The sequence below is a fragment of the Bos taurus genome, chromosome 2 (assembly GCF_002263795.3).
Source record: "Bos taurus isolate L1 Dominette 01449 registration number 42190680 breed Hereford chromosome 2, ARS-UCD2.0, whole genome shotgun sequence".
NCBI classification, from domain to species: Eukaryota; Metazoa; Chordata; class Mammalia; order Artiodactyla; family Bovidae; genus Bos; species Bos taurus.
In genome coordinates this window covers 74327502-74355254 of record NC_037329.1, presented here as the reverse complement: position 1 = coordinate 74355254, position 27753 = coordinate 74327502, and positions in this window count along the sequence as shown.

The window sequence follows — 27753 nt, the reverse complement described above, 5'->3', positions numbered from 1 at the left end:
CCTCCTCAATAAAGCTGGTGTTTACTGCCCTCTTTAAAACAGCAACACCCACCCAACCCTCCCATAGCTCTTAACTCTTTACCATAGTACTTCTCACCTTAAAATATATTATACATTTAGTTACTATACATGTGAATGCTATCTGTCTGAACCTCCTGGAACAAAAACTCTAAGTCAGTTTTGTTTTTCTTTTTTAACATGTTGCTCTGAATGATATACCCCAAATATGGTCAGTGCTCAGCATACACTTGAGGTTGGATAAATATATGTTGAATGAATACCTAATTTTAGGGTAAAACTTTTCACAAGCAAGCAGATTCATTCTTGTCTTTCTGTAGTCATTATGTGAGCCAAGATAGGCCTTCATGCCTCTCTAGATCAAAATTAATTTGCTCTATGAATATATTTATTCCATTAAATGCTATTGTTTTTAAGAAAAATTTGAAATTTCAATTGATATTAAAGGAAGGATGATATTAATATTCAGTCAAAGAAAATATAAGTTCAGAAACACTGCTGTAAAGCACCTGGCCCAGTTCCATTCATGTAGCAAGTGCTCAATAAATTCTGGTTGAGTGAGTGCTCATTAAGTACCGTGGGGTGCAGAGGAGATTAGAGGCCACATGTTGAATAGTAATCACTGACAGAAGTTCACATTAAATTCCATGTAGGAATATTGTGTTTATTGGAGCAAGTCATAAATAAAATAAGCTAAGGCTTTGAAATGACTGATGATGACCATTTGGGATCCAGAAGTGCTGAAGCAGAACTACAACGTACTAGTAGGTTTGTAGAAGCTGTTAATAAAGATGATGTTATTTGAAGGCTCACTAAGAAATATGGCATCATTGACAGGTTAGAAAGTCACAGTCTTCTGAATAATATAATGCCATCAATTTCCAGCCAAAATTCACCCTTTCTAGGCTTTTTTTCTCATTGCTTTCACCCTCCTATCTTACTTTTCAGGCATTTATTCTAAATACTCAAATGCAACTTCCTCCTTCAAATGTGTGCGTTAACCCTTATAGGACATTATGCTTTACTTAGATGAGTTTATGGGTAGTGTCTTCTATAAGACTGAGCTCAAAGTTTACTAGTCCTTCTGTGCTTTCCATGACCTCTTCCTGATCTAGGTTAGGTATCTTTCCTCTTTGTACCCAGAGCCCTTTGTACTCATACCATTTATCATATAAAACTGTAATTGTCTACTAACCTGTGTGTTAAGCACCATGAAACTATGAATTCCCCAGACATGTTTTGTGGGTTTTATCTCTGGGCCCTTAAAGCAGAATATAGGGCCAGACATGTAATTTCTAAGTCAACTTGATTTATTTTCCATTTGCAAATACATCATAAGGATCCTGAAGACTGGACTGTATTTCTAGCACCTTTGTGTGAACTGTAGTACTTTACAAAGGGTCTGACACACTTATGTGTTCAAAAAGTTATCTTGTCATTATTAGCACTTGACTAAAGTAAGGTACTATTTATGAGGTTCACAGGCCATAGAGTTGTCAAGGATTAGTTGAGGAACAAGATACAAAGTGCTTAAAAAATATTAACTAATATGTTAAATCCTCTCTTACTTTTCCAGAAAACCCTTACTGGTTGTTTAAGATTCAAGCCTAATATCACTTCTTCCAGGAAGCCTTCTCCTCTGTATTCCCTAGCATTCTAATATATGCTATTGATATTAAAATTGTTCTCATCAAGGTCAGCAAGGAACCAGGGATGTTGATTCCTTGTGAACTGAATTTCTCTTCCTCATTTGCTATAGTAAACAATTTCTAAATTCTTAGAATTCTCTATTTTTTGGCTTCCTTGATGCTGCTCTGTCTTGGCTCTACCCCAATAACTGTTTCTTTCAGATTTTTGTTCAGGTGTGTTTCTCTTCCTCTCAATTACATCTTCATTTATTCCATTCTTTCATTAACTGGTTAAAGATTTATGGAGACCTGCCATGTGACAGACATGAATTCTATTGAAACATTTCTCTATATCTATCCTTTTAACAGTTACATAAGAAGGTATTTACTTTATAGAGAATCCAACTTTGTGTCTGACTCTGCTGTGGACGTGTTTCTTTCTTGGAAAACATGACCACACTCATGGTTTTAAACCTCAATATATATGTAAGACATGTGAATTCACATTTCCAGTCCTGATTTTATTCTTAAACTTTGACTCCTTGTCTCAAAGTTTAAAACAATTTTCCCATTAAGGTGATCTTCTGTCATACCAACTTAAATTGTTCTTAGATACTGACCTGATGCCAGGTAGGACACAATAGCCTCAAGATCTCTTTGAAAGACTTGTGGCCTCAATCTTTCTTAGCAGAGAATTTCAGGAAGAATACTTTACAATGAGAAAAAAATTACCTATTTTAAATACATTTCTTAATCAAAAACTGTCCATCTCCAGATAGTTCATGTACATAGACACACCTCCCCATCACAAGTCACTAAAGAGTAGTAAGTTGACCCAGTGTCCCAATGTGATTGGAAGGGAACGAAAAGACAGTTTCAATTTGGCTTTTGATGCCATCTTACAGGTGTCCATCCCTTTTGCAAGGAAGGATACTTTGTGTTGCAGCAGCACTTTTTTTATTTTATAGATTTGAAGACTTTTTAGGCCCCTTGGGGCTTCCCTGGTGGCTCAGAGGTTAAAGCGTCTGCCTCCAATGAGGGAGACCTGGGTTCGATCCCTGGGTCGGGAAGATCCCCTGGAGAAGGAAATGGTAACCCACTCCAGAATTCTTGCCTGGAGAATCTCATGGACAGAGAAGTCTGGTAGGCTACAGTCCACGGGGTCGCAAAGAGTCGGACACGAATGAGCGACTTCACTTTCACTTTGCCATCCCTACATGTCAGCATGGATATTTCATCTTTCACTTACTGCCAAGTTTAGCTCATTCTAATTTATGGTTATAAACACCAAATTCCAGCTTGAATCTCTGTCCTAAGCATCATATTCATATTTCTCTCTGCCTATGCAATATGTCACCTAAGCATCTGAGATAGATTGCAATTTTAAATATCTAAAAACAGAACTCTTTGTTTCCCACCTTCTTTCTCAATATTATTATTTTCTAGTCTTCCTTATCTCAATAAATGTCATCAATGTACACCCAATTGTTCAATAAAGAGCCTTGGAGATTACCTTCATTTCTTCTTTTTTTTTTTTGGCATCGACTTTTTAATTCACCAACACATCCTGTTGACTCTATCCTCAAATATATCTTGAATCAATTTGTTTTCTAGCACTTGCCTTATTATCATTCTAGACTCTCTCATTTATCTCAAATACTGAGAAACCCTCTCAAGTTGTTTCCCAGAACTCACTCATGTCTTCCCATTGTCTCTTCTCTACCCTAAAATCATTGTGAAACTTTGAAAACATGTGACCTTACTCACTGTTCTATGTGACCTTACTCACTGTTCTACCTACATGTAAAACCATACCACTTAATAAAATCCTGTCTCAATAATATCATCTTTATTCCTGGTTCAGTAAACAACATCTTCCTTAATCTTCCTGTTGTCACTCAGATATGCCAAGTTCATTCTGTCTAAGGGATTTCACCTGTTCTTATTTCTGTCTAGAATATTCTCCCCCACATGCATTATAATGTATGTCTATGCTCTAATGTCACCCATTCAGAATTTGTCCCTGACTACCCTATTGAAATAGCATACCTTTTGTCTCTTTCCCTGAGTAAGTTTATTTTCTAAAATTACGTTCATGTATTCACATGCTCTTCACATGTTGACACGAAAATGTCCTGTCAGTCTTTCTGATCCACTGACTATACCTTTTCTGAAGTATTTTCTATATCTAGAGTATGAGGTGCAATATTTGTCAAAAGACTACACAGATGAGTAATACAGCTCTCCATCACCCAGCATGGAGAAGCCAGAGGAAGTATCTGCCAGGTGGGCAAAACCAGGCTGACACTTGTGCTACACCAGATGGAGCAGAAACACATAGATCCAGAGAGCAATGACATCTGCCTTTGAGGACCAAAATTAAGGAAGCTTCTTATGTCCTAAAGGAAAACACTGGAAACTACCAGAATGATTATTAAAAGAACAAAAAAGAAAGAATCCAGGAGGATTTCTACAGACTTCCATTATTTTGTCCTCCGTGATATTTGGGGGGAGCTGTTCTAGATCAAGTCACAAGGTCAGGTCAGACCAAAATGCCTTGTCCCTCAACACCTCAAGACATTTCAGTTAGTTAGTTCTTGCTGATCTCATGCGGGAGGAGTCCTACAGCACTAAAGACCTGTCCTTGAGTTAGATCTTCTAGTGAAACAGTTGGCATGTTCTCTTTCACACACAGTTATTCCCCCTGTTTAACTCATCCATTCTAGTCTCTTTCCTTATTCATTAAGATGGAATAGTTTCTAGCACTGTACTGTAATGGCATTCAGTATTACACTTAAGGATTTTTTATATCAGCTACAACAGTACTAGGCTGAAGAGATCCCAAGCTACTGACAAATCTCTTTAAGAATTAGTTAATTTAAAAGTCTAAAAAGCCATGTATGTTCATGTATGTCACCCTATTGTCCTTTACTTAGGCACTTGTGTTTGTTTCCTAGGACTTTCATAACAAATTACCAGAAATTTGGTGGGTTAAAGCAACAGAAGTTTATTCTTTTACCATCTGAAGGTTGAATATCAAATAATGGTGTTTGGCTGGTTCTCCCTAGAGACTTTGCCAGAGAATCTGTTTCATGACTTTCTCCTAACTTTTGGTGACTGCTGGCAGTACTTGCTATTCCTTGCTTGAAGATGAATCACTCCACTCTCTGCTTGTCTTCACAAAACCTTCTCTGTGTGTCTATTTTGCCTTCTCCTATACAGACTTATTGGACTTAAGGCCCACACATATAGAATGATCTCAGCTTAAGTTCCTCAACTTAATGACACCTGTAAAGAATTTTTTTTTTCCCCTAAACAGGGTCATGTTCCCAGGCTCTGTGATTAGGGCATGGACATATAATTTGGGGAGGATGAGTCACCACTCAACCCACTGCAGCACCCTAATTTCAAACACGAAGTCTAAACCTCTTTCCATGACTTCAGTTTGCTGTCCCAGTCTCATTTCTGGGTGTCAACAATGTTCACAGCTGGGATATGGGAAGCACACAGAGTCACCCTTCCTCCTTTCAACACTGCCTACTGTACCACAGCAAATGACCCAAGTACCTTCTCCAAGAAGGAAATCATCATTTGAACTGATATGTGCCCCTACCTCAAAGAACATGAATGTACTTCCTTACAGTCTCTCTTTCTAAGGTAAGTTTAAGAAATGTTCTTCCATCTACTAGGCTGTAAGTCCCCTAATTGTATTCAAGCTTCAATTCTTACCAGACTCCTCAAAATACTTCTGGAATTAAAGCTCCTTCAGTTCAGTTCAGTTCAGTTGCTCAGTCGTGTCCGACTCTTTGCAACCCCATGAATCGCAGCATGCCAGGCCTCCCTGTCCATCACCAATTCCCAGAGTTCACTCAAACTCACGTCCATCGAGTCAGTGATGCCATCCAGCCATCTCATCCTCTGTCGTCCCCTTCTCCTCTTGACCCCAATCCCTCCCAGCATCAGAGTCTTTTCCAATGAATCAACTCTTCGCATGAGGTGGCCAAAGTACTGCAGTTTCAGCTTTAGCATCATTCCTTCCAAAGAAATCCCAGGGCTGATCTCCTTCAGAATGGACTGGTTGGATCTCCTTGCAGTCCAAGGGACTCGCAAGAGTCTTCTCCAACACCACAGTTCAAAAGCATCAATTCTTCAGTGCTCAGCCTTCTTCACAGTCCAACTCTCACGTCCATACATGACCACAGGAAAAACCATAGCCTTGACTAGACGAACCTTTGTTGGCAAAGTAATGTCTCTGCTTTTGAATATGCTGTCTAGGTTGGTCATAACTTTCCTTCCAAGGAGTAAGAGTTTTTTTAATTTCATGGCTGCAGTCACCATCTGCAGTGATTTTGGAGCCCAAAAAAAATAAAGTCTGACACTGTTTCCACTGTTTCCCCATCTATTTCCCATGAAGTGATGGGACCAGATGCCATGATCTTCATTTTCTGAATGTCGAGCTTTAAGCCAACTGTTTCACTCTCCACTTTCACTTTCATCAAGAGGCCTTTGAGTTCCTCTTCACTTTCTGCCATAAGGGTGGTGTCATCTGCATATCTGAGGTTATTGATATTTCTCCTGGCAATCTTGATTCCAGCTTGTGCTTCTTCCAGTCCAGTGTTTCTCATGATGTACTCTGCATATAAGGTAAATAAGCAGGGTGACAATATACAGTCTTGACGTACTCCCTTTCCTATTTGGAACCAGTCTGTTGTTCCATGTCCAGTTCTAACTGTTGCGTCCTGACCTGCATACGAATTTCTCAAGAGGCAGGTCAGGTGGTCTGGTATTCCCATCTCTTTCATAATTTTCCACAGTTTATTGTAATCTGCACTCTTACATCCAACCACTTTTCTCATAGAGTGAATTAACTACTCAGACCCCTATATAAGTAGATCCCTCTACTTACATCCTTGTAACCAGAAAAAGTCAATTTTGACTCCATGCCGAATCCATTCCTCTTGCTTTAACCCTTTTTTTCCTGCTTTTTATAAGCATACATAAAGGCCTACCTTAGGGAACACAGACCCCCTGTGCCTGACTGTTAAACTAAAGTAGCTTTGTTCATAATCCTGTCCACCTGTAGACTGCAGGAAGAAAGAAATTAACACATCTCCCTGCCTGAGGTTTGCCATTCTAGGAGATATTTGCAAGAATTAAATGGTGTTTTTACTTTGTTTCCTCACCTCCCCCCGTCTCTGACCCACGAAAGAACCTGGCACCTGGGCCCCAACAAGATGGTTATTTTGAGACATTAGTCTGCCATCTTTTTGGTCAGCTGGATTTCTGAATAAAGTTATATTGCTTGCCTGAACACCTTGTCTCCAAGATTTATTGGCCTATTTTGCAGTGAGCAGAATAAGCTTGGACTTGGTAACATCTGGATACCATTTATTCTTTTCTCTAAATTATTTTGTGCCTACAATTGTCCCTGTTTCCTTTTAGGTAATCAATCATTCCTTCTCTACTGGATAGATTTTCTCAACTTGAAATCATGCTTAATACATGCCCAGTCAAAAATAAAATTTTACCTTGTTTTTGCATCATATTCTCCAGTTACCATACTTTTTGTTTCCTCTTTTTGTCAAAACTGACAGCAAATGTTGTTGATTATACTAATGGTTTTCACTTTATTATTCTGCAATCTCTCTTGAACTTATTCAATTATGTCTTTATTCCCATCATTCCCTTAAACTACTTTTGTCCAGGGAGCTAATTCAGTTGTCAATCCCCAGTCTTGATATTACTTAATTAACCCTCCACAGCATTTGACACTGTAGACTTCTCCCTTTTTTGGAAACAATTCCTGTACTTGGTTTCTGAAATACAATCATTCCTGCTTTTACTTCTACCTTCCTAGAAGATTCATTTGTTAAATTCTCTTCCTTTCAACCCCTAAATGTTGGAGTTCCACAGGGCTCAGTCTTCAAACACCTTTAACTTACAACCACTCCCTATATAAATTCACCATTCACGCTTGAAGCACCATTCATATAAACTGATGACTCCTAAATGTTTATTTCAGTTCTCATCTCACCCTTGCACTCTAAATTCATCTACTTAACTACTTATTTGAATCTCTGGTTTGAGACCTAATGTGCTTCTCAAATGTCACACATCCAAAATTCAAATTCCTGATTTACCTCTCAAACCTGCTGCTCCTCAGGTCTTCCTCAGTTTTGTAAATGGTGCCACCACCTACTCAAGTGCTTGAAAGATTTTACAAGCATTCTTTCTTTTTTTCCTCTTTCCTTACTATGTCTGATACATTGGCGTGGCATGTTTCTTCCAAATACATCCAAACCCTATCTACTTCTTATCAATGCCACCACTACCATCCTGACTCTGGTAACCCATCACCATTGATCTACTCTACTGTAATAAGTGCCCTGAATGTTTTGTTTCTGCTCTGCCCTCTACTGTCAACTGTCCATGCAAACAGACAATGAAGTCTGGAAAATATTTGAGGGAAATCATATAACATTGTTTTATTTCACTTCAAGTCAAATTCAAATCCTCCACTATGACTGCTAAACTTTTTCATAATCTAACTTCAATGTCCTCTTCTACCTCATCTTGCGACCTTCCTACCAGTTCTCAGCACTCTGTCCAAACTTACCTGTTTTCTGTTCTTAAAACCAACCAAGCATAGTTCAGAATGCCTCAAGGCCTTTGAAACATGCCATCTGTTGGCAGGCTCTTCCCACAGAAACTGACATGTTCTTCTCTCTTCATTCCAGCCTTTTTTATTATCACCTGCTCATAGTAGAGTCTCTTACAATCCCTTCCAAAAAACTTCTCTCTCCCCAATTTCTTTCTCCCCATTCCTCGCTTTACTTTGTTTCACAGCACATATCATCCATTGACCTTATATTTTTAAAAACAATTTTAGATTTATAGAAAAATTACAAAGATGCTATAGGAAGTCTCTTCTACACATCCAGGTTCCCCTATTATTATCATCTTAACTTAGTACACTTGTCAGAATGAGTGAAACAATACTCGTTCACTATTAAAGTCCATGTTCTATTCAGATTTCCTTAGTTTTCACTTAATTGTCCAGGACCCCACCTAGAGTATCAAAGTACATTTATTTGTTTTGTCTCCACAGGCTCCTCTTAGCTTTGATAATTTCTTATGTATTACTTGCTTTGGATGACTTTTAAAGTTTTCAAGAGTACTGGCAATGTATAGATGTATTGTGTGACATGTCTTTTTGTTGAAATTTCTGGCTTGTTCTCCACCCCCCCTCATTTTTAGCTTGGGATTGCATGTTTTGAGGAAAAAGACAACAGAGGTAAAGCACCATTTTCATCCCATCACGTCAAGGACATATACTGTCAGCACGACATCACTGTTGATGCTGACTTTGACCATGAGGCTGAGGCAGTGTTTGTCAGGATTCACCACTGTTAAGTTATTCTCTCTGTACCCTTTTCCATATTTTACTCTTTGAAATTATTATGTATAGTCCACACTAAAGGAGTGGGAATTTATGCTCCACCTCCTTGAGGGCAGAACAGGTATTATATCTTTTAATGTTTTTTTCTCTCTAATGTTGTTTTCCTATAATACATGCCCAACTTGAGATGCTGATTTCCATTGCCTAAAGGAGTGTCCAGTACAACTCCTATCACACCTAGGTTCTCACTAAGTATTAACCAATTGAATGACAATCTCCCACCACATACACCTATTTGTACATCTGAAGTACTACCTCTTCTTCCCTTTTCCCACATCTGGGAGATAAATTCTCACCACTCTTAAAACTCAGTTCTTTATATCTGCTTACATTTCAAGGCAAATTCATATATACATTTCAGTCTAACTAGCATATAACTACACTACTGTGCATATTACTCAACACTGCAATTAATTCTTCCTACCTCTGCCTGCTGACACCCTGATGAGCCTCTTGAGGCTTATTCCTCTTTGTTTGAACACCTAGTGGTAAGCCTGGGCTAGTGTCAAATATTTCTCAGTGTTTGATGATTGAAGGAGGGGACACTAGACAAATAGCTTGAGTCCCATTGTCACACGGTTGACATTTTCTAGCCTGTTCCAAGCACCTGACGCAAGCCGTGTGCAACGCCTCCACCCTGAAATGAAATGGTTCTTTCTCTTTCTGATATCTAGTCAGAGCTTTGTTATGTTATAATAACAGAACCCTCATTCCTCTCAAAACAGGACCCTAAGAAGAACCGGCTCATGAGCTGAGGCCAGGGCAGAATTGAGACTGAAAGAAATGAAAGAGAAGCTGGAATCCAAATCTACAAGCCTAACAATCTAGTCACCATTTTAGCCAGAGTCAGGGGAAGTAACATAAGGAAATGAGAAGAACATTGGTAAGGTATGTGTTTTATTTTTTTTTTTAAATCCCAGCCTCCTATTTAGGCAGGCTGCATTCTCTGACCTCATCCTGTGATTTTATAGTCTGCTGGGTTCAGTCTTCCTGTGGGTGGACTGTGGTACCAGATACTGAACGAGAATGAAGAGCAGAAGCTTCCAAAAAAGAAAGACTGCTCATCAGAAATCATATGTGATACTTTTTTATGCCTACCTACAGCACAAATTCCAGGAACTTGGTAACATTCTAGATATGCCGAGTAGCATGAGTATCAACTATTACAAATACACTATTGTATCATGAATTAGAAAGCCGAATTTTTTTTTTGTATTCACTTTCCATTTTGAACAATTTTTTTCATTACAAAAATAAGAATGTTCATTCTAGAAAATATGGATCCATGGAACAGTAGAGATAAAAAGTAAACATGTACCCATATTTACTCACTTTGAAATGAACTGTTATTTTAATGTATATGCTTCTTTTCAGGTCTTCATAAACATATTTAAAACAGTTTAAATACAATATTGATATGTTGTGCACTAGGAACTAATATAGAGTTGCAAGTCCATTATACTTCAAACAACAAACAAATGAAATCATAGAAAAAGATCTCAAGCATGTGGTTACCAAGAGGTGGGGGAGTCAAGGAAGTGAGAGTCAGATGAAGGTAGTCAAAAGGTACAAACTTCCAGTTACAAGATAAAGTACTACGGATGTAATGTATACCATGAGAGTACAATTAGCACTGCCCTATGTTACATGTGTGAAGAAGGAAATGGCAACCCATTCCAGTATCCTTGCCTGGATAATCCCATGGACAGAGGAGCCTGGTGGGCTACTGTTCATGGGGTCAAAAAGAGTCGGACACGACTAAGTGACTAAGCACATATTATGTATGAAAGTTGTTAAGAGAACAAATCCCAAGAGCTCTCGTAAGAAAAAAATTTTTCTGTCTTTTTTTTAAATTGTATGTCTATATAAGATGATGGATGTGGATGTTTACTAAAATTATTGTGATAATTACTTCATGATGTATGTAAGTCAAATCATTATGCTGTACACCTTAAAATTATACAAGACTGTGTGTCAATTATACCTCAATAAAGCTGATCAATTTAAATACATTTATATGTACAATTTTGTACCTTCTTTTTCCAGGTAACATTATAAAAAACAATTTTACATCTTAAAGAAAAAAAAAAAAAACTCCTCAAGGACAAAATTTTAAATGACTCTGAAATATCTCATCAGATGGATAACCCATGATTTTTCAATTCCCCGTTTGTAGAGGTTTCCATTTTCTTATCATGACAAATTATGTTCTAATTACATTTTTGCCCCAAGACTAGCCACAATGATAGAAATAAGCACAAAATCCTGAGGGAAAGCAGAAACACGGTGACTTTACTAGGTCGAGAGACCCTGGAAAAGTTTCCCCAAAGAGGTGATATATTAGTTGGTCTTAATATGGATTAGCTAGGGGACAAAATGAGAGAAAGGATATTGTGAACAGAAGGAATAATATTTGAGAAAATACAAAGATTTAATAATTCTAATCTATTTTTCTCCTTTAAAATAATTATAATTTTTAAGGGGTTCTTTGTAAACATCCACCAGTAGCTACTCAGTTTATTCTTAAATTTGGATAATTGTTATAGTTGTTAAGAATGAATAAAATGGAGTCCATAATGGCACCAGAGCACAAAAATGGAGCCAGGAGGCTACTGAGGAAGTGGGGTCCGTACACATTTCCACTTGTATGGAACGTGCACCATGAACTGGGCAAAACCACAAAAGCATTCTCAAAGATGGCTTACCCAACAAACTCTTGCATAGTAGTAGCCGCAATGAACAGTCATGTATAGACAAGAATGGTTCCAGACCATCAGCATGAATCAGAATTCTAGAAATTTATGAAAACTTTCTCCTTTTTCCTTTAAAAATCCTTTGGTTTTCAATTCTCCTTAGAGCACATTTGAGTTTCAACACATATCGGAGTCTCCTGGATTGCTATTTCTAACCAACCCCCCAAAAATACTTTGGTTGCTTTATAGCATTGGTCTTATTTCTATGTCTACCTTAAAAAAAAAAAAAAAAAGCAACAGCAACCTCAAAGAACATCTCCACTCTCCTGATTTTGTAAATCAAGATAAATTAGGTCCAAAAGAGGACATTCCCCTAGCCCCCGTATTTGGTGTCAGTGGTGAGTGAATAAATTGTATTCCCAACTCCCAACCCACTTCTCTTTGCAAAATATTGCTGTTACTTCCCCATGGTGAATCTTCCCAGTTCCTCCAAGGGTTCTTTCTCCATCCCTTTTGGATCTCAGTCAACTTTTCCCAGTTAGGCCCAGTAATGTTTCAAGTTACCAGTGTTCATTTGCAGAAAAAAAAATGAGCCCTTAGTATTTTTCACAGGTATTCCACATAAAACTCTTTAGTGAATTCTCACACCGTCCTAAACCAGCATGTCATCCTCTCTCAACAGATGAGAAGACTGAGGCTGAAACACCAGGATCTTGAAAAATATTACAAAGACTGCTGTTGCTGCTGTTTACTCACTCAGTTGCGTCTGACTCTTTGCAACCCAATGGACTGCAGCACTCCAGGCTTCCCTGTCCTCCATCATCTCCCTGAGTTTGCTCAAACTCATGTCCATTGAGTCAATGATGCTATCTAACCATCTCATTCTCTGTCACCCCCTTCTCCTGCCCTCAGTCTTCCCCAGCACCAGGGTTTTTTCCAGTGAGTTGGCTCTTCGCATCAGGTGGCTAAAGTATTGGAGCTTCAGCTTCAGCATCACTCTTTACACTCAACATTCAGGGTTCATTTCCTTTAGGATGGACTTGTTGGATCTCCTTGCAGTCCAAGGGATTCTCAAAGGTCTTCTCCAATACCACTGTTCGAAAGCATCGATTCTTCAGAGCTCAGCCTTCTTTATGGTCCAACTGTCATATACATACCTGACTACTGGAAAAGCATAGCCTTGACTATATGGACTTTAGCTGGCAAAGCAATGCTTTGCTTTTTAATATACTGTCTAGATTTGTGATAGTTTTTCTTCCAAGGAGCAAGCATCTTTTAATTTCATGGCTGCAATCACTATCCACAGTGACTTTAGAGCCCAAAAAAATTAAATCTGTCACTGTTTCCATTGTTTCCACATCTATTTTCCATGAAGTGATTGGACAAGATGCCATGATCTTCATTTTTTGAATATTGAGGTTGAGTTTTAGGCCAGCTTTTTCACTTTCCTCTTTCACCTTTATCAAGAGCCTCTGGTTCCTCTTCACTTTCTGCCATAAGGATGGTGTCATCTGCATAACTGAGATCATTGATATTTCTCCCTGCAATCTTGATTCCAGCTTGTGCTTCATCCAGTCCTGCATTTTGCATGATGTACTCTGCATAGAAGTTAGATAAGCAGCATGTCAATATACAGCCTTGACGTACTCCTTTTCCTATTTGGAACCAGTCTGTTGTTCTATGTCCAGTTCTAACTGTTGCTTCTTGACCTGCCTACAGGTTTTTCAGGAGGCAGGTAAGGTGGACTGGTATTCCCATCTCTTTCAGAATCTGCCACAGTTTGTTGTGTTCCACACAGTCAAAGGCTTTAGCATAGTCAATGAAACAGTAGATGTTTTTCTGGAATTCTTTTGCCTTTTCTATAATCCAATGGATGCTGCCAATTTGATCTCTGGTTCCTGTGCCTTTTCCAAATCCAGCTTGAACATCTGGAAATTCTCAGTTCACATACTGTAGAAGCCTAGATTGAAGGATTTGGAGCATTACCTTGCTAGTATGTGAAATGAGTGCAATTGTACAGTAGTTTAAATATCCTTTGTCCTTGTCCTTCTTTGGAATTGGAATGAAAACTGACCTTTTCCAGTTGTGGCCACTGCTGAGTTTTCCAAATTTGCTGGCATGTTGAGTGCAGCACTTTCACAGCATCATCTAATAGGATTTGAAGTAGCTTGGCTTCTTCATAGTGAAGCATCATAGTGATGCTTCCTAAGACCCATTTGACTTCACATTCCAGGTTGTCTGGCCCTAGAGTGGTCACACCATCCTGGTTATTTGGGTCATTAAGATCTTTTCTATATAGCTCTTCTGTGTATTCTTGCCAGCTCTTCTTAATATCTTTTCCTTCTGTTAGGTCTATACCATGTCTGTTCTTTATTGTTCCTATCTTTGTATGAAATTTGAAGTCCAGTGGTATTTGATTACAGATCTTCCTCAGTACTAGGAAAACAGAAACTCTCAGAGGGCACAAATAAAATTTTGTGTGCACCAGGACCCAGGAGAAAGGAGTAGTGACTGCACAAGAGACTGAGTCAGACTTGCCTGTGCGTGTTCGCAAGTCTCCAGAAGAGGCATGGGTTGACAGTGGCCAGCCATAGGGTCAGGGACACTGACTGCAGCAGTCCTGGGAGGCATGGCATGCTGGTATAAGTCCTTCTGGAGGAGGTCATCATTACCCTTACCATAGTTTTGCCTCAGGACAAAATACAAGGAGGTAACACAGCCCTACCCATCAGCAGAAAATTGGATTATGAGGATGGTAAGCAGGAGACATAGGATTTAATCTCAAATTTGTCTTTAGTTCCTTGAAGGGGAGCAGAATTGATTGTGATGCTAAGCAGAGCCCTGTGGGGTTCCTGGGCATGGAGACTTTTTGGTCCCCTATTTCTTGTAGGCAAAACTCCAGCTTCCATGACCTTCTCAGAGTTCCAAAGGGTAGTACATTTGGTAATCAAGGGAGGAGCAGTAACAAACCACCTGGGGCAAGATTAAATGGACCAGAGAGACTCATCAATATGAGAAGACCAACTAATCTCAGCAACTTCACTCTTTTGAAACTTTGCAGAAGAAGGAAGAATGAAAGATTGTCACAGGCCTTTATCCTTATCAAAAAACCCTGCCTGAATATATAACCTCTTCCTATTCACCAGGGAATGGCTATGTAGGTGGCTCAGTGGTAAAAGAATCAACTGGCCAATGCAGGGGGTGCAGGAGACTCCAGTTCAATCCCTGGATCAGGAATATCCACTGGAGTAGGAAAGGGAACACATTGCAATATTCTTCCCTGGAGAATCCCATGGACAGAGGTGCCTGGTAGGTCATGGTCCATAGGGTTGGAAAGAGTTGGACATGACTGAGAAACTAAGCATGTCTGCATGCACCAGATCATCTTGTCTAGCTCCTGAGAAGCTTGTATGCAGGTCAAGAAGCAACAGTTAGAAATGGACATGGAACAACACACTGGCTCAAACTTGGGAAAGTGGTTCAGGTTTGTATATTGTCACCCTGCTTATTTAACTTATATGGAGAGTACTTCATGCAAAATGCTGAGATGGATGAGTGACAAGCTGTAATCCTGATATTGCCAGGAGAAATATCAAAGTCCTCAGATATGCAGATGACACCCCTCTAATGGCAGAAAGTAAAGAGGAACTAAAGAGCACCTTGATGAAGGTGAAAGAGGAGAGTGAAAAAGCTGACTTGAAACTCAACATTAAAAAAACTAAGATCATGGCATCTCATGCCATCACTTCATGGCAAACAGAAATGGGGAAAGTAAATAGAAATAGTGGTATATTTTATTTTCTTGGGTTCCAAAATCACTGTGGATGGTGACTGTAGCCATGAAATTAAAAGATGTGTGCTCCTTGGAAGGAAAGCTATGCAAAGCAAGACAGCGCATTAAAAAACAGAGACACTACTTTGCTGACAAAGATCTGTATTGTCAAAGCTATGGTTTTTCCAACTCAGTGCTGCAGAATTGATGCTTTCAAATCACGGTGTTGGAGAAAACTCTTTAAAGTCCCTTGAACTGCAAGGAGATCAAACCAGTCAATCCTAAAGGAAATCAACCCTGCATATTCATTGGAAGGACTGATGCTGAAGCTGAAGAAGCTCCAATACTTTGGCTACCTGATGGGAAGAGCCAGTTCATTTGGAGAAGACCTTGATGCTGGGAAAGACTGAAGGCAGGAGGAGAAGAGGATGACAGAGGATGAGATGAGTAGATAACATCACTGACTCAGTGGACATGAATTTGAGTGAACTCCAGGACATAGCAGAGGACAGAGGAGCCTGGCATGCTGCAGTCCATGGGGTCACAAAAGTCAGACATTACTTAGTGACTGAACAACAACATTTACCAAGGAGGTATGCACAGTTCTTGAGGTGCTAGACTACTGGATTCCCCTTTGCCTGGCAAAGTAATAAAGCCACTCTTTCTCCTCCATAACTCTGTCTCTGTATTTCTGTTTGGCAATGGTACATAGAGAGCCAAGATTTTGGAATCAGTTATAGCAAAATATGCCTCTTTGGCATAAAGATTTAGACTGATTTTTTTTTAATTTTATTGAAAATATTACATATGATTTACAGTGTTGTGTGATTTTCTGCTGTGTAGCAAAGTAATTCATTTATACATGTACATACATCCTATTTCATATTCTTTATCATTATGGTTTATTACAGGATATTGAATATAGTTCCTTTTGCTATACAGTAGGACCTTGTTGTTTATCCATTCTATATATAATAGTTTGCATGTACTAATCACAGACTCCCAATTCTTCCCTTTCCCACTGATTATTTTTGGAAAGTTCTGTAAAGGGAGCCAAGGTTTCATTTTCAAGAAATATTTGCATTTATAAAGGAAGTCTCCATTTGTAAGGGTGTCTTCTTTTCTAAGCTTCCCTGGTGGCTCAGAGGTTAAAGCATCTACCTGCAATGTGGGAGACCCAGGTTCGATCCCTGGGTCAGCAAGATCCCCTGGAGAAGGAAATGGCAACCCAATCCAGTATTCTCGCCTGGAGCATCTCATGGTCAGGGGTGTCTGATAAGCTACAGTCCACAGGGTCGCAGAGTCAGACACAACTGAGTGACTTCACTTTCTTTATTTCTTCTTTTCTATACCATTAACAGAATGACTCTCAACTTCCAGAAATTCTTATCAAGGAGAAGGCTAGTACTTAAATCTGCGAAAACAGCCTCACCCTTGTTTACTCTGCTTTGCCTGGTTACCTCCCAGCACCTTCTTATGTCTTTTGTTGGAGATGGTGAGTTGGGCCATCAGGGATTACTCTGTTTTCCTGGGTATCTCCAATGTATATAGGAGGTACACATGTTATTAAACTTGGTTTTCTCCTGACAATCTGTCTTTTATTACAGATGATATCTCAGTCATGAACTTAGAAGGGTATGGGGATAATTATTTTGCTTCCCTAACATCCTCTAATTCAGATGATTTTTTTTTTTTTTTTTTTTTTTCTATTTTGGTTTGGTTAGAGTCCTCTCGGAGAAGGCAATGGCACCCCACTCCAGTACTCTTGCCTGGAAAATCCATGGATAGAGGAGCCTGGTAGGCTGTAGTCCATGGGATCGCTAAGAGTCAGACATAACTGAGCGACTTCAGTTTCACTTTTTACTTTCATGCATTGGAGAAGGAAATGGCAAGCCACTTCAGTATTCTTGCCTGGAGAATCCCAGGGACGGGGAAGCCTGGTGGGCTGCCGTCTATGGGATCGCACAGAGTCAGACATGACTGAAGTGACTTAGCAGCAGCAGCAGCAGAGTCCTCTAGTTATTGTACAACTAATTTATAGTAAAAAGTAACTAGAGTTCAGATCTTTGGATTTTAATCATTGTTTTCCCCTTCTAAACCTCATTATGATATCATATAGTAGTGATCAACCCAAAGGAAGATCTGGATCATTATGTATGGTCAGCTTACACAGTCATTTAAATTTTTCCATCAGTCATTAGCATGGACTCTAGATTTAGTGTACCTGTGTCTCAGTGCTGAAAGTCTCTGATTTTAGCCTACACTTGACTTTTTAGGGATCCCGTTGTTTTGCTGAATACCCCGTTGAATGTGTGTATGTGTATCAGTCGTTCAGTCAGATCCAAATCTTTTTGACACCATAGACTGTAGCCCACAAGGCACCTGTGTCCATGGGATTCTCCAGGCAAGAAAAATGGAGTGGGTTGCCATGCCCTTCTCCAGGTGATCTTTCCAACCCAGAGATCAAACCCATGTCTCCTGCATTGCAGGCAGATTCTTTACTGACTGAGCCACCAGGGAAGGCCTACTCCTTAACCCAGGTTTCTAAAAACTCTCAACAGATGGAGCACAAGGGGTTAAGTAGCAAACTTATTTATTCACTGAATAAAAGCTAGCTTTGTTTGACTTTTAAATTAGGAAGTGTTGTCAGCCTTAAAAACAAGAGCATTGTGAAATGTTTGGTAAAATACTAATTATTTTAATTCAAAAAAGCCACAGCCTATAATTAAATGTTCTCCACTCAACATGTTCTTCTGTTGGCTTGCTTCTTAAAAATAAACAAGAAAAAGAAAAAGTGACTAGGGGTTGAAGACCTTCCCAGAAACTACTGAGATAGAAATCCTGGAACCATCAACAGCATTGTCCCTTTGGGAAGCTCTAAAACATATGGGCCCTTCTTTCCCCCATTGACTCATTGAATTCACATTGGGAAAATTTCCCAAATAAAATAAAAGACCAGCATAAAAGACGCTGCTAGTCTGTAAATATAATAGAGGTGAGATATGTATTATATATGTAATCATTTAGCAGGGAGTAAGAATATGACCACAGTTTATTTTTAAACCAAATAAAATTTTCAAAATGGAATCTACTTAATATTAACATTGATTGTCACTCTTTTTGTCTTTTCTATTTAAAGAAACAGTTTGGTGGAATGGAAACTACAGGAACCGGAATGAGGATACTGGGGTGTGATGATGATGTAAATGTTGTGGAATCAGGTGCCCGTCACACATCAATTCTGCCTCAAGCTCTTTCAGGTTAGTAAGAGACTAGTTCATCCGCTACTTCATTCAAGAACTTTTTATTCAGTCCTTCACCACTGTCAGCCTCTCTTCTAGTCCTGTAGGCAGTGAACAGGAAGTCTCCACCCTGCCCTCAAGCATCTAACATTCTATAAGAGAGAAGATGAAGAAAAAATAAAAAGGCCAACAATAAAACAAGCCTTTTCCAAATAGCATCCATTATAGTGTAGAACAGATAATAGGCTGGAAAGTGATAAAAAGTGATTCATGGTACACGTTGCTTCGGTGACTGTGATAAAAGAGAAAGGATTGATCCTGGGTTATGTCTAGATAGGGAGACTTGGAATATTTCATGGAAAAAGCTCCAATTTAACTGTCCTTTGAATAAAAAATTTTTCATGTAGAAACAGGGGATGATACCTCAAATGGAGAAAAATGGCAAAAGCAGTGTTGGATACAAAGAGGGAGATGTTCTTATTTCAGGTGAGTAAAATAGAAAGTCTGGTGGCTTTACCTATTTCAGAAATGTCAGAGAAGTGAAATGCCAGTCCTTTCCATGGTCTTACAGATTCCAAATAGCCCATCTTTTTTCCACATTTATTATTGGTTATAATAACAATCACCTGTCTGGTCTCATTGCCTTCAGCTGCTGAAATTATCTTTCTAAAACACTGCTTCCCAAATTATTTTGACCACAGCCCTCTTTAAGAAAAACTTACTTTGTGATCTATTATAATACCTACATTTCACAAAGCAATACTTACTTATACTACTTACACTGCATTTTAAAGCTTTCTTTTCCATTCTACTTGATTCTATTTCACTAAAATAACTTGGTAGTCTGGGAAATTTCATTGAATTTCATGATCCTCATGGGTTTGAAACCCCTGTGTATAGTACCCAGCTGTAAAGCAGAAGTGTTCATACAACTTCCCCTGCTTTCTGTGGCTTTTTATTATCTTCAGAATAAAGTCCAAAATTTCAGGTAGGGTGTAATATTCTGATGATGAAGGCTTTGCCTTCCTTCTCCAGATCACCTCTTACTGGTTCCAGCCCCATCATTTCTCCTGCCACCATCTTGAATTTCTTATGGTTTCCCAATCCAGCCGCCTGGTACCTCTTCATGTACTGTTTTTTCTCTCCATTGTCCAACCCTAATGCACCTCCCCTTCCACCTTCAGATTATTTCTAAGCCTTCTGGCTTATTTATACTATACTTCAAGCTTGAGGTCACACAGAATTCTTGCCAAAAAAAGTCTTCCATAGCTGCTAGTCTGAGCTTGGTCTCCAGCATATCCTCTCATATTTCTTTGGGGGTACTTGCAGGGAAGCCCTTAGATTATTGTGTTATACATTTGTTTCCTTTTCTGTATATTCCTGTGGCCAAGACAGGGTCTGAGTTTTTAATATCTATATCTTTAGTACATGGAGACCAATAGATAATTGATTGATGTTTGACTATTGAGTAAATGAATAAATGTTTCAATTAACAGGCAAATGAACATAATAAACTCTTCCCAAGGTATGTAATATCTCCATATATTCATATAAATTTTTCTAGTTAGCTGTGAATCATGTAGAGATTTTGTTTCTCTTAGTGATTTCCTGGTTTCTTGGGAGCTGACATTGCTTAGTTACTGTAGCCCATTAGGAACCTCTCTCCATGGGATCCTACAAGCAAGAATAATGGGTTGGGTTCCCATTTCTTCCTCCAGGACATCTTCCCCACCCAAGATCGAACCGGCACCTCCTGCATTGCAGGCAGATTCTCAGGCACTTAATGAAAACTTTGCCAGTCTGTGTGTCTTCAGTTCAGTTCAGTCTCTCAGTCGTGTTTGACTCTTTGTGACCCCATGGACTGCCGCATACCAGGCTTAGCCCTGTTCAATGCCAACTCCCGGAGCTTACTCAAACTCATCTCCATCGAGTCAGTGATGCCATCCAACCATCTTATCCTCTGTCAGCCCCTTCTCCTCCTGCTTTCAATCTTTCCCAGCATCAGGATCTTTTCTAGTGAGTCAGTTCTTCGAATCAGATGGCCAAAGGATTGGAATTTCATCTTCAGCATCAATCCTTCCAATGAATATCCAGGACTGATTTCCATAAGGATTGAGTGGTTTGATCTCCTTGCTGTCCAAGGGACACTCAAGAGTCTTCTCCAACACCACAGTTCAAAAGCATCAATTCTGTGCTCAGCTTTCTTTAGAGTCCAACTCTCACATCCATACATGACTACTGGAAAAACCATAGCCTTGACTAGATGGACCTTTGTTGGCAAAGTAATGTCTCTGCTTTTTAATATGCTGTCTAGATTGATCATAGTTTCCCTTCCAAGGAGAAAGTATCTTTTAATTTCATGGCTTCAGTCACCATCTGCAACGATTTTGGAGCCCAAAATATAAAGTCTTTCACTGTTTCCATTGTTTCCCCATCTTCATGACATGAAGTGATGGGGCCAGATGCCGTGATCCTAGTTTTCTGAATGTTGAGTTTTAAGCCTAGTTTTTCACTCTCCTCTTTCACTTTCATCAAGAGGCTCTTCATTTCAGTTCAGTTCAGTTGCTCAGTCATGTCTGACTCTTTGCGACCCCATGAACTATAGCACACCAGGCCTCCCTGTCCATCATCAACTCCCAGAGTTCACCCAAACTCATGTGCATTGAGTTAATGGTGCCATCCAGCCATCTCATCCTCTGTCGTCCCCTGCTCCTCCTGCCCCTAATCCCTCCCAGCATCAGGGTTTTTTCCAATGAGTCAACTCTTCGCATGAGGTGGCTAAAGTATTGGAGTTTCAGCCTCAGTATCAGTCCTTCCAATGAACAACCAGGACTGACCCATGCAAAACTAAAAATCAAGCCCTGAGCCTTTGGAGTGGGAACACCGAATTCAAGACCCTAGACTACCAGAGAACTAACCCTAAGGGGTATAAAATAGTGAGAACTCACACAAAGGAAACCACTGTAATACATGTCCTGGCATCACCCAACCACCAATAGCCCCCTCTGCAGGACACCTCATCTAAACAACAAACAAAACAAAAATACAAACCCAATCATGAGCAGACAGGATTACCACCTTACTTAGGCTTGCCCATCAGAGGAAAAACAAACAAACAAAAACTCAGCACAAATCTCACTCTATAAGAATCTTACACAAACCACTGGACCAACCTTAGAGGGCAGAAACCAAAAGGAAGAAAGAATTCAACCTTGAAGCCTGGGAGAAGGAGACCTCAAACACAATAAGTTAGAAAAGAAAAATAATGAAACGCAAAAAAATAATACACAAATGAAGGAACAAACTAGAAACACAGAAGTCCAAATAAATGAAAAAAAAAAAAAATAGGCAAACTACCTGAAAAAGAATTCAGACTACTGAGAGTAAAGATGATCAAAAACCTTGAAAGCAAAATGATGAAAATGCAAGACTGAATTAACAAAGACCTAGAAGAATTAAAGAATAAACATGCAGAGACAAACAACACAATTGTTGAAATTAAAAATACTCTAGAAGAATAAATAGCAGAATATCTGAAGCAGAAGAATGAATCAGTGAGCTGGAAGGTAAAATGGTTGAAATAACTTCTGAAAAGCAGAATAAAGTAAAAAGAATGAAAAGAACTGAGGATAGTCTCAGTGACCCCTGGGTCAATATCAAACACATCAACATTCAAATAATAGGGGTCCCAGAAGGAGAAGAGAAAAAGCAAGTGTATGAGAAAGTTTTTGAAGAGATTATAGTTGAAATTTTCCCCAACATGGAAAAGGAAATAGTCAGTCAAGTCCAAGATGCACTCCAAAGAGTCCCATACAGGATAAACCCAAGAAGAAACACACCAAGACACATACTAATCAAACAAACAAAGACTAATATGCAGAGTACATCATGAGAAATGCTGGGCTGGAAGAAGCACAAGCTGGAATCAAGATTGCCGGGAGAAATACCAATAACCTCAGAAATGCAGATGACACCATCCTTACGGCAGAAAATGAAGAAGAACTAAAGAGCCTCTTGATGAAAGTGAAAGTGGAGAGTGAAAAAGTTGGCTTAGAGCTCAACATTCAGAAAACTAAGATCATGGCATCTGGTCCCATCACTTCATGGAAAATAGATGGGGAAAGTGGAAATAGTGGCAGACTTTATTTTGAGGGGCTCCAAAATCAATGGAGATGGTAACTGCAGCCATGAAATTAAAAGATGCTTACTCCTTGGCAGAAAAGCAATGACTAATCTAGACAGCATATTAAAAAGCAGAGACATTACTTTGTCAACAAAGGTCCATCTAGTCAAGGCTATGGTTTTTCCAGTGGTCATGTATGGATGTGAGAGTTGGACTCTAAAGAAAGCTGAGCACAGAAGACTTGATGCTTTTGAACTGTGGTGTTGGAGAAGACTCTTTGAGAGTCCCAAAGGTGATCAGTCTTGGGTGTTCACTGGAAGGACTGATGTTGAAGCTGAAACTTCAATACTTTGGCCACCTGATGTGATGAGCTGACTCAACTGAAAAGACCCTGATGCTGGGAAAGATTGAGAGCAGGAGGAAAAGGGGCTGACTGAAGATTAGATGGTTAGATGGCATCACTGACTCAATGGACATGTGTTTGAGTAAACCCTGGGAGCTGGTGATGGACAGGGAGGCCTGGCATGCTGCAGTCCATGGGGTCGCAAAGTCAGACACGACTGATTGACTAAACTGAACTGAACTGAGCAAAGACTAACAAAGAAAGAATATTAAAAGCACCAAGGGAGAAGCAACCACCAACATACAAGGGAAACCCCATATGCTTAACAGCTGATCTTTCAGCAGAAACTCTGCTGGCCAGAAGGGAAAGGCAGGATATATTTAAAGTACTGAAAGGGAAAAATCTACAATCAAGATTACCATACCTGAAAAGGATCTCATTCAAAATTTATGGAGAAATTAAAAGCTTTTTAAACAAGCAAAAGTTAAGAGAATTTAATACCACCAAACCAGCTTTACAATAAATGTTAAAGGGACTTATATAATCAAGAAATATAAAAGAAGAAAAAAGATCTACAAAATCAAACCAAAACAACTAAGAAAATGACAATAGGGACATATATATCAATAATTACTTTAAATGTAAATAGATTAAATGCTCCAACCAAAAGACACAGGCTGGCTAAATGGATACAAAAACAAGACCTATATATATGTTGTCTATAAGAAACCCACTTTAGACCTCAAGGCACATATAGACTGAAAGTGAGAGGATGGAAAAATATATTCTATGCAAATTGGAAGCAAAAGAAAGCTGGAGTAGAAATCCTCATAGCAGACAAAATAGACCTTAAAGAGTTAAGGAAGGACACCACATAATGATCAAGGGATCAATCCAAGAGGAAGACAGAGCAATTATAAATATCTACGCACCCAACATAGGAGCATCTCAATACATAAGACAAACACTAACAGACATAATAGGAGAATATTATATTCTCCTATTCACACAATAGTTAGTTGTGACACTAACACAATAATAGGAGACTATAACACCCCACTCACACCAATGGACAGATCATCAAAACAGAAAATTAATAAGGAAACACAAGTCTTAAATTATACATTAAATGAAATGGATCTCATTGGTATCTTCAGGAGATTCCATCCAAATCCAGAAGAATGCACCTTCTTCTCAAGTGCACATAGAACGTTCTCCAGGATAGACCACATCTTGGATCACAAATCAAACCCCAATAAATTTAAGAAAATTGAAATTATATCAAGCATCTTTTCTGACCACAACACAATGAGACTAGATATCAATTACAAGAAAAAAAAAACTGTAAGAAACACAAACACATGGAGATTAAACAACACGTTTCTAAATAACCAACAGGTTACCGAAGAAGTCAAAAGGGAAATCAAAAAATTTCTAGAAACAAATGACAATGAAAGCATGACAACTCAAAAGCAGTTCTAAAAGGGAAGTTTATAGCAATACAATCCTAGCTCAAGAAACAAGAAAAACACCAAATAGACAGCCTAAGTTTACACCTAAAAGTACTGGAAAAAACAACAACAACAAAAAAAAAAAATAGTAAAAGGAAAGAAATAAAAAAGATCCAAGCAGAAATACATGAAAAAGAAATGAAAGAAAAAATAGTAAAGATTAATCGAACTAAAATCTGGTTCTTTGAGAAGATAAACAAAATTGCCAGACCTTTAGCGAGAGTCATCAAGAAAAAAAAGATAGAAGAATCAAATCAACAAACTTAGAAATGAAAAAGAAGTTACAACAGACAATGAAGAAATACAAAGGATTATAACAGACTATTATGAACATCTATTTGTCAATAAAATGGATAAACTGGAAGAAATGGACAGATTCTTAGAAAAATGCAATCTTCAAAGACAACCAGAAAGAAATAGAAATTAGGAACAACCCAATTACAACTACTGAAATTGAAGCTGTGATCAAAAACTCCCAAAAAACAAAAGCCCAAGACCAAATGGCTTCACAGGAGAATTTTATCAAACATTTAGAGAAGAGCTAACATCTATCCTTCTAAAAGTCTTTCAAAAATTGCAGAGGCAGGAACACTTCCAAACTCATTCTATGAGGCCACCATCACCCTGAAACCAAAACCAGACAAAGACAACACACACAAAAAAGAAAACTACAGGCCAATATCACTGATGTACATAGATGCAAATATTCTCAGCAAAATTTTAGCAAACAGAATTCAGCAACACATCAAAAAGCTAATACACCATGATCAAGTTGAGTTTATTCCAGGAATGCAAGGATTCTTCAATATATGCAAATCAATCAATGTGACCATATTAACAAATTGAAAGCTAAAATCTGTATGATAATCTCAATAGATGCAGAAGAAACCTTTCACAAAATTCAGTACTGATTTATGATTAAAACTCTTCAAAAAATGGGCATAGAAGGAACCTACCTCAACATAGTAAATGCCATATATGACAAGCCTACAGCAAACATTATTCTCAACTGTGAGAAACTGAAAGCATTCCCCCTAAGATCAGGAATAAGACGCAGGTGTCCACTTTCACCTCTATTATTCAGCATAGTTCTGGAAGTCCTAGCTACAGCAATCAGATAAGAAAAAGAAATACAAATAATCCACATCGGAAAAGAAGATGTAAAGCTCTCACTGTTTGCAGATGACATGATACTGTATATAGAAAATCCTAAAGATAGTATCAGAAAATTACTAAAGCTAATCAGTGAATTTAGCAAAGTTGTAGGACACAAAATCAATACACAGGAATCACTTGCTTTTCTATATACTAACAATGAAAAATCATAAAGAGAAATTAAGGAATCAATCCCATTCACCACTGCAAGAAAAAGAACTAAATATCTAGGAATAAACTTACCTAAGGAGACAAAAGAACTGTACACAGAAAATTATAAGACACTGATGAAAGAAATCAAAGATGACATAAATGGAGAGATATTCCATGTTCCTAAGTAGGAAGACTCAATATTGTGAAAAGGACTATACTAACAAATGCAATCTACAGATTCAATGTAATCCCTATCAAATTACCAATGGCATTTTTCACAGAACTAGAACAAAGTTCACAATTCATATGGAAACACAAAAGACCAAGAATAGCCAAAGCAGTCTTGAGAAAGAAGAATGGAGCTGGAGGAATCAACCTTCCTGACTTCAGGTTATACTACAAAGCTACAGTCATCAAGACAGTATGGTACTGGCACAAAAACAGAAATATACACCAATGGAACAAGATAGAAAACCCAGAAATAAACCCATGCACCTATGAGTACCTTACTTTTGACAAAGGAGGCAAGAATATTCAAAGGGCAAAGACAGCCTCTTCAATAAATGGTGTTGGGAAAACTGGACAGCTGCATGTAAAAGAATGAAATTAGAACACTTCCTAACAACATACACAAAAATAAACTCAAAATGGATTAAAGACCTACATGTAAGACCAGAAACTATAAAACTCTTAGAGGAAAGCATAGGCAGAACACTCAATGACATAAATCAAAGCAAGATCCTCTATGACCCACCTCCTAGAGTAATGTAAATAAAAACAAAAGTAAACAAGTGGGACTTGATTAAACTTAAAAGCTTTTGCACAGCAAAGGAAACTATAAGCAAGGTGAAAAGACAACCCTCGGAATGGGAGGAAATAATAGCAAATGAAACAACTGACAAAGGATTAATTTCCAAAATATACAAGCAGCTCATACAACTCAATACCAGGAAAACAAACAACCCAATCAAAGGGGGAAAGACCTAAAAAGACATTTCTCCAAAGAAGACATACAGATGGCTAACAAGCACATGAAAAGATGCTCAACATTGCTCATTATTAGAGAAATGCAAATCAAAACCACAATGAGATATCACCTCACACTGGTCAGAATGGCCATCAAAACGTCTACAAACAATAAATGCTGGAGAGGGTGTGGAGAAAAGGGAACACTCTTGTACTATTTATGGGAATGTAAATTGATACAGCCACTGTGGAAGACAATATGGAGATTTCTTTTAAAAGTAAGAATAAAACCACCATATGACCTAGCAATCCCACTCATAGACATATACCCTGAGGAAACCAGGGTTGAAAAAGACACATGTATCCCATTGTTCATTGCAGAACTATTTACAATTACTAGAACATGGAAGCAACCTCAATGTCCATCAACAGATGAATGGATGAAGAAGTTGTGGTACATATACACAATGGAATATTACTCAGTCATAAAAAGGAACACATTTGAGTCAGTTCTGATGAGATGGATAAACCTAGAACCTATTATTATATAGAGTGGAGTGAGTCAGAAAGTTCAGTTCAGTTCAGTCGCTCAGTCATGTCTGTCTCTTTGTGACCCCATGAACCACAGCACGCCAGGCATCCCTGTTCATCACCAACTCCCGGAGTCCACCCAAACCCATATCCATTGAG